At 30.7% G+C, this 16,021-nt stretch overlaps 1 protein-coding gene across 1 annotated transcript in view; it reads left to right on the forward strand.

Moving 5' to 3' along the window:
* LOC100166947 (cAMP-specific 3',5'-cyclic phosphodiesterase) overlaps positions 1 to 16,021 on the forward strand; it is a 519,645-nt gene that overhangs the window by 86,511 nt on the left and 417,113 nt on the right. The gene's annotated exons all lie outside the window — the stretch shown is intronic.

Raw genomic sequence — 16,021 nt, forward strand, 5'->3', positions numbered from 1 at the left:
CACTAATTACCTTAAAAATGAGCAGCCTATTACACGCATGATGTCAAATGCCAATGTTGACCCTTCATTTCTTTTTTGCAAATAATTCACTGTATAGCTATTAATTTATTGTTTATCATAATTTGTACAATTAATGTGTAAATAGATATGTATAATGTGTATATAATAATATGTTCAAAGGGTTTATCCCGTATATTTAATAAAATAAAATAAAAATAAAATAAAATATACTGCGTGGTGGCCGGCCTGCATTACGCTACGCTGTGAATTTTAAACATTTTCGATTTTAATTCAACGAGGCCGTTTTCCACAAGTCGCGGGTGCGTTATTCAGCTGTTTCGCATTATATTGTAATATATTATTTAGTATACATAGTATATAAACACGCATTATCCACATATATTTGGATTATACATCAATGTACCTATTTATATACTGTACTTAGTCTTGTACCCAGCCCACGGTTTTATACGTTAAATGTATACGATAATATATATATATTACCAGCGTGGATGGGTTCTCTACATCAATAACGTCCTGCGAAAGGTAAAACCAAAACATTGTGTGCTCGCGGTAGGTGTATGTTTATCCCATGTGTTAAGCCCGGTGGACTTTCGTCTGCAACTCGAATAAGGACTATTATACGAGTCCAAAGGTTAGAGCGACGTGCCTCAGCTGTCCGTTTGCCAACGACTATCAGAGAATTATATTATTTTATATTATATTATTATTATTGTGTTATTGTCGTCCCGTTGGTCCGAAAGTGTCGGGTGAGTAATTTAAAATAATATGAGTTTATATTTTGATCTTATTTTATTTTTAACGATATACAGGCTGGGTGCCAAAACAATGTGAAATACATAATAGATATTTACAATAACTTAATGATAAGTAATACTATGTTATTATTAAGTAATATTTATGATATTCAGACGTCGTTATATTATATTAAATACAATATATGTTATTAGTAATTAGTTTGAAAATTAAAGTACTTACGTTCAAAATTCAACTAAAAATATATAAATTACGAACCGGGTTTACGTTACATAAAATCGAAACGCATAAACAATGAGATTGATTACACAGGTTGTAGATGATTGGCATAAGGAGGCTGAAACTATTCAAAGTACTTAGAACTAATTTCCATCGTTAAATCAAATCGTGCAAAAGACATTTTGAATATTTTGTAATTAATTGAATTATTAGAAAGCTATTTTAGAAACACAAGTGTTTTCCTAACGTGGGGGAATCATTGCACGTACAGGGACGTTTTTTTTTACTAAATATTTTGTTATTAGTATGTACTTAAATTTAATTTTAGCCTTTCAAATATAAATAAAACAATTAATATCACTAAACTGGATTTTTGTAAGCTCAATAATATTATCCTTAGCGACTATCAATTCTTATTGAATTATCCAGACTGTTATTAAAGCTGCAAGTATATTATGCATTAGTTTTAGGTGACGGACTTTATTATGTAACAGCTCTTGATCATTGTAAATGATTAAAATATGCATTTTAGGTAACTACCATTCAATAACCATTGCACGAATTTTATCCAGAAAAAATAATATATTAATATTATCTAAAAAAATATATGTACTTTAATAAAATTAAATCCAACGTTTTCTTTTTATAGTCATACACTCGTACATACTGTTTTATACTTTAACTTTCTTTTAGTTTTATTAAATAATAATTAGTGTAAGAATGATTGATTTATGCGTTTTGTAACGGTAATAATAATAATAATTAAAGTAATAATTATGAAATTATTGTTATTTTACATATTTTGTTATAATGTATTCTGTAGTGTACTTACGGAAATTGAATTTTTTTCATGTAGACTATGATATTATAATATAGGCAAGTACATAAAATTTCCATTACCTCGCCAACAAATTATAATTATTATGATAATGCACGTGTACTAATTGTAAATTAACTACGCAACTAAAAAAATCACGTTATCGTGGAAATACATATTCTTACACTTATATCTCGTCGACTCGATGTCCATAAAAAACGTTAAATATTTTTTTTAACCCTTCCAGTCCCAACTGCCATTATAATGACATTTAGTTTTCGCGGGGTTTTTGTGATAGCAATGACAATTTTGATTCTAGACCAGTGCAGCCAACATCAAAATATGTACCATAGTGTTACCTACGATTTTACAATAAAATGTTATCTGTAGATATAATCTATCAGTTGCTAATCAATAAAAACTAAAAATCGTTTTACTGCAGAATATTGTTCTAATTGCAAAATTTTAAAGGAAAAAAACTATTTACTAAAAATCGCTATCACCATTCAATCATATTTGGGACTATGTAAAATAACATCATATAATAATATATTACCCGCAGCTAATAATCCATAAAGATAGGTACATGTGATATCGGTATCTACATGGTTTCGGTAACAAGACTTGGTCCACCTCCGATTTCACGTGTTTCCGATTGATTCGGACATTTCGGGAGACCCTATTAAATTGCACGGAGAGACTCGACGAATTGAATACGCCGAATATCAATTTAATGGGTACTATCATTACAAAGGTAAATTATTCCGCCGGTCTTATACGATCGTTCGAAAACAGAATACAATAATGACAGTGGTTAAAATCATTTCTGTACAACGTGCATTGGTCGTGGTAACCATTAAACCTGATCGGTTAAGTAAACGCGAGCGGTATTGGCGTCGTCGCCCTAACGACTTCGAATTATATTTGTACATCACCGGCCGGGCGTAGCGCAACGACGTTTAATACCCAAATCATTCCGACAAATAACAATAATAATAATTTGCGATAATTATTACTAATATCATCCCCCTCGTTTTATATACGCACAACGACACGGGAAAGTACTGCAGCGGTAATCGACAGTAAATTACGTACATTTAGCAAACACAGATGACCGTCTTCGAGCGATATTTCAAAACGTTATGCGATTTATGACTTTCCCGTCATTTTATTAGACCTAACCAACCTAACCCATAGTTTAAATATACAAGGTTACAGCACTTATCCCATATTGTTATCAAACTAAAATAAAATGGCAGCGTAAGGGTACGGTCCATATCATAGTATAGACAGTATACGTCGTCTCCTTACGCTGCCATTTTAATTCCTTAACGTGATAAAATGATATAGTGGGGGTACTATTGCTATAACCTTGTATATTTAAGCCATGACCTATAACCTATCACGATACGCGGTGTGTACCTATAATATACGAGTTATATAAAAGCTATTCGACAAACCGTTCAAAACCAAATTCCCCCCCCCCCCCCATATATATTCTATTTTCGAAATGATCGTCATGTCGTTACTGGCAGTAAAATAATATAACGTATCATAATGCGTTTGCATTACGGTTCAATGTTTTCTCCTATTATTCCATATATACAGTGGAAAATGTTTTAGGGAAATTACAGCTGGGCCATACATGATACGTGTATGAAAAGTTCCGGGTAATGATTCCGTCCAACTGTCATTTTATCGTTAAATAATATAATTAATTTCAGGTTTTGACCTCGACAACTAGAAAGTATATAAATTACATTGATATTGTGTGCCATATGTGATATGTGAATATGATGAATAATGTTTCAGACAAACGGGTGTCCGGCGGAAAGTCCTGCAGTTTCATAGTATATATTATACTATTCACGAATAATAATAATTGATATAATATTACCTATATTGTGTTACAAAGTGATGTTAATTCTCATGAAAATGATTAAACTGTTATAAAATACAATTATTTATAATTTAATATTACGTCACATGATGTTATATTATAAAATAAATATTAATATATAATATTATATTATATGTGTAGGTTTTATAATTATATATCAGTATTTTTTTTTTTTGTCTGAATACTATGTTTAGTTTGTACCAGTAATAATGTTTTTTTTTCGATTAATGTTAATAACATTTTGTTTTGAAGTCAAAAAACTGGAAAATGTGCGATCTTACGGAAATTAAAAATATCAAAAATCCGTAAACACTATTTCTTTTTTGTAAACGTTTGATGTTTTTCATTTTTATGAAAAAGATATTTAAACGAAAAATAACAATCTCTCCTTAAATGGCTTTAGTTATTATTTGTTAGAATAATTCAATAAAATTAAACATAAATATTTAAAACTGATTGCTAGATGTATAATCATACTATTATAAACCATAATAAATGTTTAAATTCACTATTTATAGTACCTATATATTTGACTTAATATTATAATAATTAAAAAAATCATAAGTACTTAAAGTGGGACAGTAGGTAAACACAAAATACCGAAACATAAATCCATAAGCAAAAATAGATAACGTAATGGCAATAATAAATTACGATGATAACAATAACTATTATTTTATCGAAACACAAAACGTACAAAATGCAGGTCAAGGAGGTTGTATTATTGAGTATTGCACGCGTTTTCGTGCATAGCTGTTTAATAATATAATACTATTTATAGTATTACTAATATGTAACGTCAACTTAATGATTTTACGACGATTTACTTTGTCTTATTACATAAGCAATGAATATCTTCTCGAATGATATTCAAAAGTATAATGAATTCCGGTTAAAACCAAGTGCCGGAACTCTGACGATCCGTATACAATTTTAGAAATAATAACAAATGAGTTTTCGGTATTACATCCAAATATCCAATACATTCGCACATATATTACATCGGTATATGTGGGTATCCAATTATTTGCGTGGGGTGGAGTTAAGCGTCGACACTTAATCGGCAAGGCCAAGGGGGTGGTGATGCTTGATTGGACGACCAAGCGTTTGAGTGGTCCTAATTTTTCAATATTATAATATAGAGAATAGTCTTATCCTATCTTTACAATATTAATTGGAGCCGGCTAGCCTGGAGAGCGCGTGACATATGCAAACAGCTTCTCAGATTGGACTCAACCCAGAAAGGCGGTAGCTTATATTATAGTGTACCAGAGTAATACCAAATTACTGACCCCCCAGAAGGAACTTTTTTCTATGTGAGCCATCATTTGTGGCGGCCGGTGGTTGTCGTTTCATCGGTGAATGTACGTGGCACGCGCGCCTTGGCCCGCCCGAATAGTAAAAATTACTGTGGGCCCTCTTCAAACGAGTGGTCATTCGTCGATCTGAGTTGATTATAGGTGGCATGGGCCGTTAGTGGACGGAATTTTCGGTCTTCGATTTTTCTGATCCTCAAGTGTCTGTTTCGATTAGAAGTTAACTGATTGAAAGATGTGAGAGAAGTGACTCGTCTTGGCTCGGCCTTCCCCTATAGTATTTATACACAAATAGATGGTTTGAGGGAACGATTAGTGTTAATTTACTTTCTTCTTCTTATTTACGCTAATGGGTTATCCATATATTTTGATTGTATCCGATATAGCGTTGGAACGGTTGAGTCGTTTCCGGCGGGATAAACAACAGCTTCATCGATCTCAGATTTACCAAGAGGATACGAGTTAGACTGTTGTTGAACCCCGTGTAACGTGCGCTATAAATCGTTTTGGATTTGTTAAAATGTAGCATTGTTCTAGTTATAAGCCATTATAGATACAAAATGTTTGAATTAAATGAAATGTTTGAATGAGAGTTTGTTTGAGTAATAGTTTTAAATATTTTATTCCATGCATGCACCTATATGGCAACAATAGAGAATATACAAACAGCAGAATAGAACCACCAGTCAATGTTTATTTAGGTTTTCATTTTTATCATCTCATCATATTATTCAATCCGTAGAAATTCGGAATTAATTAGATTTTCCGAAATAATATTGTTTGATGTATATGATTAACATTTATAACATATTTTTCATTACACAAATCCAATTTTTCGAGAAAAACAACCGTACACAATGCCCGATGCTGCGTCAATAAATGACACGAGGAATTGTATCACGTCGAAAATAATTGGTATTTTAAATCCTAAATATACAAAAAATATCATACATTGTATTATAATAATAATAATATACTGGTACACGATATTATTTGAATTTTATGCGATTGTTGAAAACTGAAAATAACAGTGCCCGCACCTATATCTAGACTGTATGTTCGTACATTGTACTGCTTTATATTTCATAGAATATTTTTATTATAATAATAATATAATATGATATTCTGACTTCATTCAGTACCCAATAACTGTCGATGCGGGTATAGAAAACGTGGGAATTGATGGCTTCAAATTTAACTCTTCGGCGATTTTTGATGTGAAACATCTTTAGTGACGGGTCAGTAAATTTTCGTTACGAAGCGTCGTAGAAGAAAATAACGTTATTGACTTTGATATTTTTGTCAATATGTATTATATTATACAGAGTGATTGGCGTTTTTCCATAAAATTAATATTTATTACTCTATACGTGAGAGCCTTATGGATTTGTACACGATTTTCAATGTTTATAAACGATATTATTATATTTTAATTAATAGTGTGTAAACACATAGTTTGTTTGAAGTGGTTATTTTGGATATAATATATATTCCAATTATTATACTGATATAGAAATTAATAATTATACATTGCAATTGAATGTTTAATTTCAATTGGGTTGGTTCAAACATCAAATGAACAAACAAAGTTTGATATATAGATTTTTGTCATTAAATCAAATATGTCGAATCAAAGTAGTTCTATTAGTTATATATTAATGGTTTATTAATATAATTGTATTTAGAACACAATATTAAATGAAAAAACTAATATCCAAAACAACTTAAAATAGGTACGAAATTTCTTTCAAACTCTGACAACATCACGGTTATTTATTCAACTGTGTTAAAATATTTATATTATTTAGTTCATATGGTATACCCATTATTTAGCAAATAATTGAATAACAAACGATGTTATATTATGTGATTGAACTGTTATAACACATTGCAGATAGTTTAATTTGATAATTTATTATAAAAAAATAAAAAAATAAAAGAGTAACTATAAATATATTAAAAATGCGTTGTATATTACCTTATTATTTACTTACGTATCGGTCATATGGGCAACGACAGTATAAAGAAAAACTAACGATATTTGAGAGGAAAGTACTTAGGAAAATATATTATAAAAAGTACCAGATAAAAATTTTAAGTCAGGACTATCGTCTAACAGTATACGAGCTGTATAAAAGAGAGCATTTAATTCAGTTCATCAAAGGAATAAGACTAAAATGGGTGGCAATGTATATCAGTATTATGGGACTAATAATTTGACAGGAATCGATATGGAAGGAAGTAGTTTTGGGCTTTCGAAGCAAAGATAACAAACGGTTCGTAAGTCGTAATTCCGGAAAATGTATATCATTATTTTAGATTATACATTTTATTGTACCAATAATACGTTTTATCTTTTGATAAAAGTAATTAATTAAAAAGTTTCAAATAAGTTTTTAAAAATACGAGTTTCGACGAATTTAACACTCTAAAATTCTGGGAAATGAAACAGTTATATATAAATTGAAACAAGTAAGGAGAAGTACACTGTGCAAACAATATTATGCAAATACAATTATACTATGTCTACAAACACAACTGTATGTTGTGCTAACTGAATAGATGAAACATGTTGAAAAGCATAAGTGGTGTTTGTTTTAGAGACTAAAGTTTGAAATTCGAATTTCATTCGCATTGGTTATTCTTATATTTCTACATATTTTATCGGTGTATATTTTCATTGCGTTTGAACTTTTGAGTGCACATAATGTTATCGACTTATTATTTTTAGATTTTTTGAACAAAATGTACCATTCCTTTTGAATGGTACACAAGGTAACTCATATTATTATATAACTATTTGCAGTAGAACGAATATCAGCTATATTTTCAAAATAACCGATTAGCAACTTGCAATTAGTTAAACGAAATAATAGTGACCCACGTTTTCGTATTGCACGTATAGACGTGTGGAATCGGTCCACTTTTATTAATTGTATCGGCGACGGAGGGATCGCGTGTTACACGTGCAACAGTTCATAAACTCCGTAAACCTTTGCGTTATTATGATTATTATTATCTTGAAACCCGAAAATAAAGGATAAAAAAAAAAACGATCGTGTAATACCTGCTGCAGTGTAATAAACACGGTGCGAAATAATAATATTACTATCGTCGCGTTATGCATAGTAATTACTTATATTTTCATAACGAGGAACATTACGTTTTCCGCTCCATAATCATAAGCAGTTGGAATGAAGTGTTGTTGAATACGATTTTACTCGCAAATACAGTAGAAATGAAGTCAACCACTGTAATATGTTTTTATTTCATTCTTAACTATTGTATTTGTACAATGCAGGATAATACAATAATATATTATTAAACCTACGAAGTCGTCGTCGAAAACCACCGGTGTTGATGTATAATGAAGAAATTAGATTAATGGAACTATTGGACTTGACAAAATTCGTTCGTTTCGATCGATCTGAACTCCTGGACGTGTTTAAGCTCCGATCGTTCTCGTTAAACGACAAGTTATATTCGAATATTTCAGTGGCGAAAACGTTTAGAACGGTTTGAATCAATAACGCAACGAAGTTTAAACGCGTGAGCGAAACATGTGTTTTTAATGTATTCGAATAATTAGTTTGTGGTGGAGCAAGTGACGGCGGCTCCGGGTTATGAAAAATGTGATATTTAATGAAAAAAAATGTAAATAAAAACGAAACGCGCGTTGACGTGGTTTTCGGTCTTCGCTCCGCCGGCGGTGCAGGTGGTTGGCGGGATGGACTTTAATAGATAATAACCCCGGAAAAGAAAATTAAATTCATCACGTCAGAAACGAATAAAATCGTAATAAATAACTGGATAAAAGGAATCGCGCAGGTCTTCAGGGTAGACGTCGTCGTAGCCGTCACAATATTATATTATAATATTATGTACTCTCTTTCGCTGTTTTTCCGAATATACAACCACGGATACCAAGCTTCTGATGCAGGTACGCCGCATGCAACCGTCAAATTTATTACATAGTAATGTAGTGTATAGTTATATACCATAATATATTATACCATGTATAATGCATATATACACTTTTAACTATATACACACGCGTATTGATTTTAACGGTATAGAGCAGCAAACACGCAGACGACGGCGACGACGGGTTGAAAACTTTACGTGCACCGAATCCGTATCATCGGCGGCGGCGGCGGCTTTGGATCGAACCAGACCGGAAAGCGAAGGAGAACGGTTTCAGAAAGGAAAAATAATAACGATTTCACTCTTCGCCTAAACACCATTGTTGTATTATACTAATATTTTATTATAAATTATAATAATATACCATTGCTATGAATAATAATATGCATAGTATACAATGGTGGCTTTAAAAGTTGATAACCGGCAAGGCATACATATTATTCAAATTTTCTGGGAGAAAGAAAATGTTCGAAAACTTTTAACTACAGACTCGCGATTAAAAATATTGAGAATACTTAAATAATTTCAATGAAAATCATATTGTTGTAAGAATTTTTTTGAATCGTTAATTAATTCAAACGTCGATTTATCTTTAGTAACGATCAGTGTAGCATATAATATAATTATCATCATAACGCACGGATTGACGTGCTAACTAACGTTTACCTGAGACAGTATAAGTTTTTCTGCATCATAATAATTGTACCTACTTAATTCGATACAACTTCGGCTCCCTTTCATGAGATAGTCTTATTTGTACTTTATTAAGGTAAAATATTTTTCACCACACTCATGATTCGTGGTTGGATATAAATTTTGGGTAGTTAGTCGATGTGTTTCGCTTTGTTGTTACGTCACAGTTGTTGTGTTATTATAGTTTTAAATTAATCGAATACTGTGTCAGTAAGTTCCCGAATAAATACTATTAATTATTAGAAAAATTAGAAAATGTTAAATGGCTTAAATAATTTTTCGAATGTAAACAAATAATCTTAAAATATGCATGTTATATGTTTTCTTCCCACTTGTTAAATAGGTGAGGCTGTGTTTCACTTTTATCCCACCAGTCGAGCCTAACCTAACTATGTATCTTACAATAAGAGACTCATTCATTGTTTATCTCTTTTAAAAATTTACCAATGAAAATTATATTAATTACTTGGTAATTTTAAATTTTAATGCGTTGTAAATTACATTAAATTGTAATTGTAGACAAATGTGTGATTTAAAAATTTGAAAAAATTAGTGCTAATAGTCCTAATAGCCGTTGAAGCCAAATTATGTACCTATAAAAAAAAAAAAATAATAAAATATTCAATCGTAGCAAATGACAATTGACAATAATTGAAATAAATGCATCGAAATAGTGAAAACAGAATATAGGTATATATTATCGATTGGATTTTAATATTGTGGCTGTAGTACGTTTGGTTTTAATTTGTTTTTCTAATTTTCGGGACGTCAAACATTACTCAGGCCAAGTGGGGCCTCTATGTCGAAATCTCGTCCAGATACGTTTTATATCTTTAAAATATATGCGTCGTGTGACGATCGCTCAGGCACGTCAAATCAAATATAACAGCCGATAGAGTTACTTTCTCGGCTCCATCCCGCACGACGCCCACGTCAAATTCGCACGTATATCGAAGAGTCGCAGTTGTACGTGTTCGCAATAACATTATATATACACAGATATTATACGAAACTATTATAGCTATATACCTTTCAATCTCTCGTCTGTGCGGTCGTTTGAGTGTGTGAAAGGCTACCGCGGTCGATATACCACTACAGCGGTGTCACCGACTGTCATCGAGGTGCAGCTTTCTCGATTTGTGACAACTTCTATGCGCCACTCGGCTGCCGGGTCACCCACACCACATTATTATATGGGGGGGGGGGGTGTCCCAAAGTTCCGATCACACGATCGCCACCAAAAGTTGATACACATAATGTTTCGGATCTAAAGGCTGCAGGTCTATGTTGGAGCGGACGACGACCAACTCTGTTCGCCTCACCACCGTTTCAGTCGATCGATCACTAGCGTCACAGTGTAGTTTTTCGCAACGTAAAAAGTCCACCAAACAGTGGTGTATAATAATTTACATAACGTAGAAAATACCATCACATACAAGGGTGGGGAAATAACAAAGACGTATACTGCAGCACCAAAGGATTTGATATATCATTGTTGCGATTCTTAGGTACACGCAGTCCGGTACATTACGTACCAGTATAACTTTGAAAACATGCACTGATGCTGTGCGTTGATGTTTTTCGTCGGAACGATCGTGCCCACGCATATTATTACTGTGTACTACGACCGGTGTAATATTATAATATGCATAAAGTTAAAGATCCAAACGGAATAATTTAGAAAAAAAAATTCAATTACGATCGATAACAATAATAATACGCTATTAAAATACATACTATTACAACTAAACTCGTACTTCGCGTCTTGTTGCATGATATCGAAAATACAGCAAATCCAAGTTTTTCCGCGGTGGCGGTGCACAATTAATACGAACGCATAAGGCGCACCGGTAAAACGAACAAATCGTCGTGCCTTATGCATTCGGAAAATGCGGTCTCCTAGACAATTTTTCGATAAAAAAACATATCTTATCTAATTGGCGGAGAATTAACATTTTATTTAGTTCCCTGTGCTGTGGAGCCTGTCAGTTTATTTTAATTGATTATAGTCTGCAAAGAATTAAAATTAGAAATAGATTGAAGCAAAAAATGATCATAAAATATTAGATGTTTGAATATCCATACAAGACTAGGAAATATAATTATTATTTATTTGTTATTATTGTTATTATTATTTTATACAATTTTGATATTTTAATAGGTTGGCACTTGGCGTAATAAAATAAGTTCCTCAGTAAGTCGTGTTCTAGACGAACGTCTTATGTATGTTTTACGGTACAATTATGTAATCGTAAAATCGTATCTGCGTTATGTCGTTACTTGTTTGTTGGTTCGTGCGGAATACCGCATATAAGTAGGTACGGAGTGAGACACCAGAAAGAAAAAAAGACTCAGAAAATAACAATGTTTGGGAAACGACGAAGAAGAGAACGTGAAATGTATTATCGGTATAATTTTATTGGGTACATAAATTGACACGTGTGCCAGATCAACAGACTAATATAATCTCACTTCGAGAAGCGAGAAAAGACGATTATTATTTGTGTCAGGTACCAATAATATATATTATTTTTGTTATTTTATGTTGCTGAGATAAAAACGACCATTTCGGCGACGACGAATGGGTGCGCCGGCGAATCGTGTTTCGGTTTTTTTTTACGATGCTTTTAATGTCATTTAAGCTGATAAAAACATAGAAAAATGGTACAGTAAATATTGGGGTTAAAAAAAAAAATAATAATTAAATTTCCACTAACCCAAAAATTCCAGCACACACTCTACGCAGTGTTTATTAAATAAGCATATTATTGTAAAACTGAAAAAATAAAAAAATGTGTGAACTGTGTGGATAGGTACACTCGAATTTATCACGTTTAATAATAACTCGTGCACGACGAAAACTATGCCTACACACACACACACACACACACACGACATTTGTTACATATTTTGTCGTTCAAGCGTTGCAAAACTAATATTCATATATTATAATAATAAAGCGTAAACCACGTAGTTTTTTATTTTCAAAAACTGTCAGAAAACAAACTCTGCCAAATATTTTTAGGTAGGTACACTGTGCAGCGACTAAAATAACAATTTTTAATCCGAACGTCAGCGAATGGTATACATTGTGCGTGTAGGTACGAAAACGATTTACGTCTTTGTAAGTATACATATTATATGCTTTAAGCCCCGAGTGCTTTTTTTTAAAATTATTTTGCGAATTCATAAGGATACGATCAAATTCCCTATATTGTTATAATATATCTACACACAGGTCATAATAGGTATACAAACAGGTGTTTGGCGAGATTCAAACGATGTACTAAAAATTAAAATCAAAACCATTCATGGGTATTAGACCATTTATTTTAATCGTGTAAATCAATTATTTGAGTATTATTACGTTTGATTCAATTTATCAAAACTAGTAAGAATACATGTACATAATATTTTATCATTCCTAATTGTAGATACCGCAAGCTAGGAATGACCAATTTTAAATAATAATAAGAAGAATATTTTTAATAACCTTACGACGCTGGGGTAATAATGTGATAATATTATGCTCGTAGCGTTATAGTGCGTTACAATTGGTTAGAATTATTTAATGAATTTACCGTAGCACTATATCATTATATTGTAAAAATACTTAAAACCTACTCTGGGGCATGGACGTGCAAGTCTTAAATCTTAATTCGAATATGTCAAGAACAATAAAAAAATTATTTAATTTGTTATTTAAATTTTGAATTTGACAAGTAAGTTTTGGAGTCAATTTTGAAACAATTTTATTATTAATTTATGACCATAAATAATTCATAACTTAGGAAAGCTACAAATTATTTTTGTTAAGATAACTGAGATTCAATTCAACAAATCGTTATTTATTCAGAAAAAGTAAGATAATAATATTGCATTACGCTGATATAAAAACCGAAATAAACTCGTAATTTTATAAGTTACTTATATTTATTATTCTTACATTTTTAATTCACTTATTTTTGTTAAACGCATAAACATGTAGTATAAAATATGTCTAAATTTGTACTTAAAAATACTTTTATGGATTTGGAAATTCTAATGTAATTTCCATAGATGAATCAACGAGGTGCATTAATACACTTTTAAAATACTATAATTATACCGGGTTACGCGAAGTACCTATAGATGAAATTTATATAATTAAAATTGTGTCCCACTTGACTCATTATGTAATATTTTATCAACATTTTATCAGGCGTCTTACAATTACTCTTAAAGTCTTAAATTATTTTTATTTTTATTCTTATTTTTTCATCTACCGTATCTAAATTACTTATATATAAAATATATAAATGTAATTTCGACTATAGTTGCTATTTATATTTTAATATTTTAAATTATTTTTTGAATTTCCTTTTCACAAAGAAATTAACAAGTTAAACTCATATTTAAATAAACTGCACACACATTCAACGTTACATTGCAAGCATTATAAAAATAGTTTAGTATCTTTAAGCTAAATACTCAACATATTCAATGTATCAAAATATAGGCACTACTATAAATCATTTGATGGTGAAACTAAGAAATTGTAATTTTTATAAAATTACTACATTTGATCAAATTTATATTTTATGGAACGTCGTGAATACTGTAAAATTAACACGAAAATAAAAACATAGGTAGTAAGTAACTTCATTACAGTTTTTTTACAGTTTTAACAGTTTTTGAAAATATGGTTTTCAAAGTTGAAAAACAACCAAAAATTTAAAAAAATGTATTTTAACTTTTACAGAAAGTTACATAATGTCAAAAAGGTGAAAAAAATAATACCAGAAGATTAAAAACCAAAAATGTATATAAATATTGAATTTTAAATTTTGAACTATGTGAATCGTTAATTTTACAAATGTAATAATGTACATACAATAAGTACAAAAATAATATAAACCTAATAATAATAATATGATGAAATAGTAAATGAAAAAAAATTCTTGTAGAAAAAAGTTTTTGCATTTTATAATAAAATATACACATTTTGTTTACCTAATGCAATTCGGTTATAGTTTCTGAACATAATAATATACATAGTTAATAGGTACCTACTTATTGTATAAGTAAATATACTAGGTACACAAATTATTAATTGTATATAAAAAAAATTCAATTGTTGGGATATATAATAAAATAATCACTATGATATAAGTATATAACTCATTAATTAAAAGTATTTTCGATGTACATTCTCTTAAACGTTCAAATCGAGTTTCAACTTTAAAGTACCTACCTCTAATGATTTGTACATTATATTGTTATAACATTGTATGTATCTGTACTTATTTCCAAAATAACTTTTAGAATCTTTGTTGCATTCAGAACAGGCACGTTAAATTTAAAAATATCATTCAACTCTAAACACTCCTTGGACGAACAAATAGTTTATTTTTTATTCTGATAGAAATTTGAAAAAAAGATATTATGGTGCATACAACCCGGAAACGTAGTTTCCCGCATCATATAACTCTAGTGCACAACCATATTATATAAATAAAACCATGTGCTTATTGTTCAAAATACTGAATACACCTTTGTGACTAATGTGCGCGTAGTTTACAAATTCAGAAATCAAATCATCGAGGCTGAGAGCGATAGAGATAGAGAGAGGGAGAGACTGAGAATCAAAAGACAATCACAGAGGACAGAGCTCTGAGGTCCAAACGTCATTAAAACACACTACATACCAGTAACGTATAGATAATATTGTTTATATTTTAATAAACACACAACATTACGTTGAGTCCAGTAATCCGTTCAGGTATCTGGTTTACGTGTATGTAAGTAAAATATTGGTTATTATACCCGGTAATTTATTTTTACAAAACGATTAGCTTTAATTTTTCAATAATTATAGTTACACAGGACGTAAATTAGAGAATTATTTGTATGTATTTTATACACAATTGTAGTGCGTACTTTAAAAGTAATGATATGATTATGACAGGCTGTACCTACGCGTGTGTCCGTACTGAATACTATAATAGTAGCAGTTATTAGTTATTACTATTATGACTGTAAAGTAGGCACCTATTCATAATTTTTCGGAAAGCATTTCGTGATGAAAAAGCAAATTGTTAATTACCTCTAAACGATGGATGAGGTCGATGGTAGCAAATGCAAATTGCACCCATTACATTTCAGAATAAATGTCTAAAAATTAAATAATATTCACTTTATGGTAGCAATTTAGTATTGCCCAGATGACATCTCGAAGAGGCAACTATCGTTATCCTCGCTTATCGTCCAAAAATTGTAGGTCAAAATCAAAAATGAAAAACTTTTTTTAAATTAAATAACACAGGTGGACATTATATTAAATTATTTTATGAAATAAGCTATATTCTCACAATATCATCATTTTCACATATTGAG

The sequence above is a fragment of the Acyrthosiphon pisum genome, chromosome A2, assembly GCF_005508785.2.
Source record: "Acyrthosiphon pisum isolate AL4f chromosome A2, pea_aphid_22Mar2018_4r6ur, whole genome shotgun sequence".
NCBI lineage: Eukaryota > Metazoa > Arthropoda > Insecta > Hemiptera > Aphididae > Acyrthosiphon > Acyrthosiphon pisum.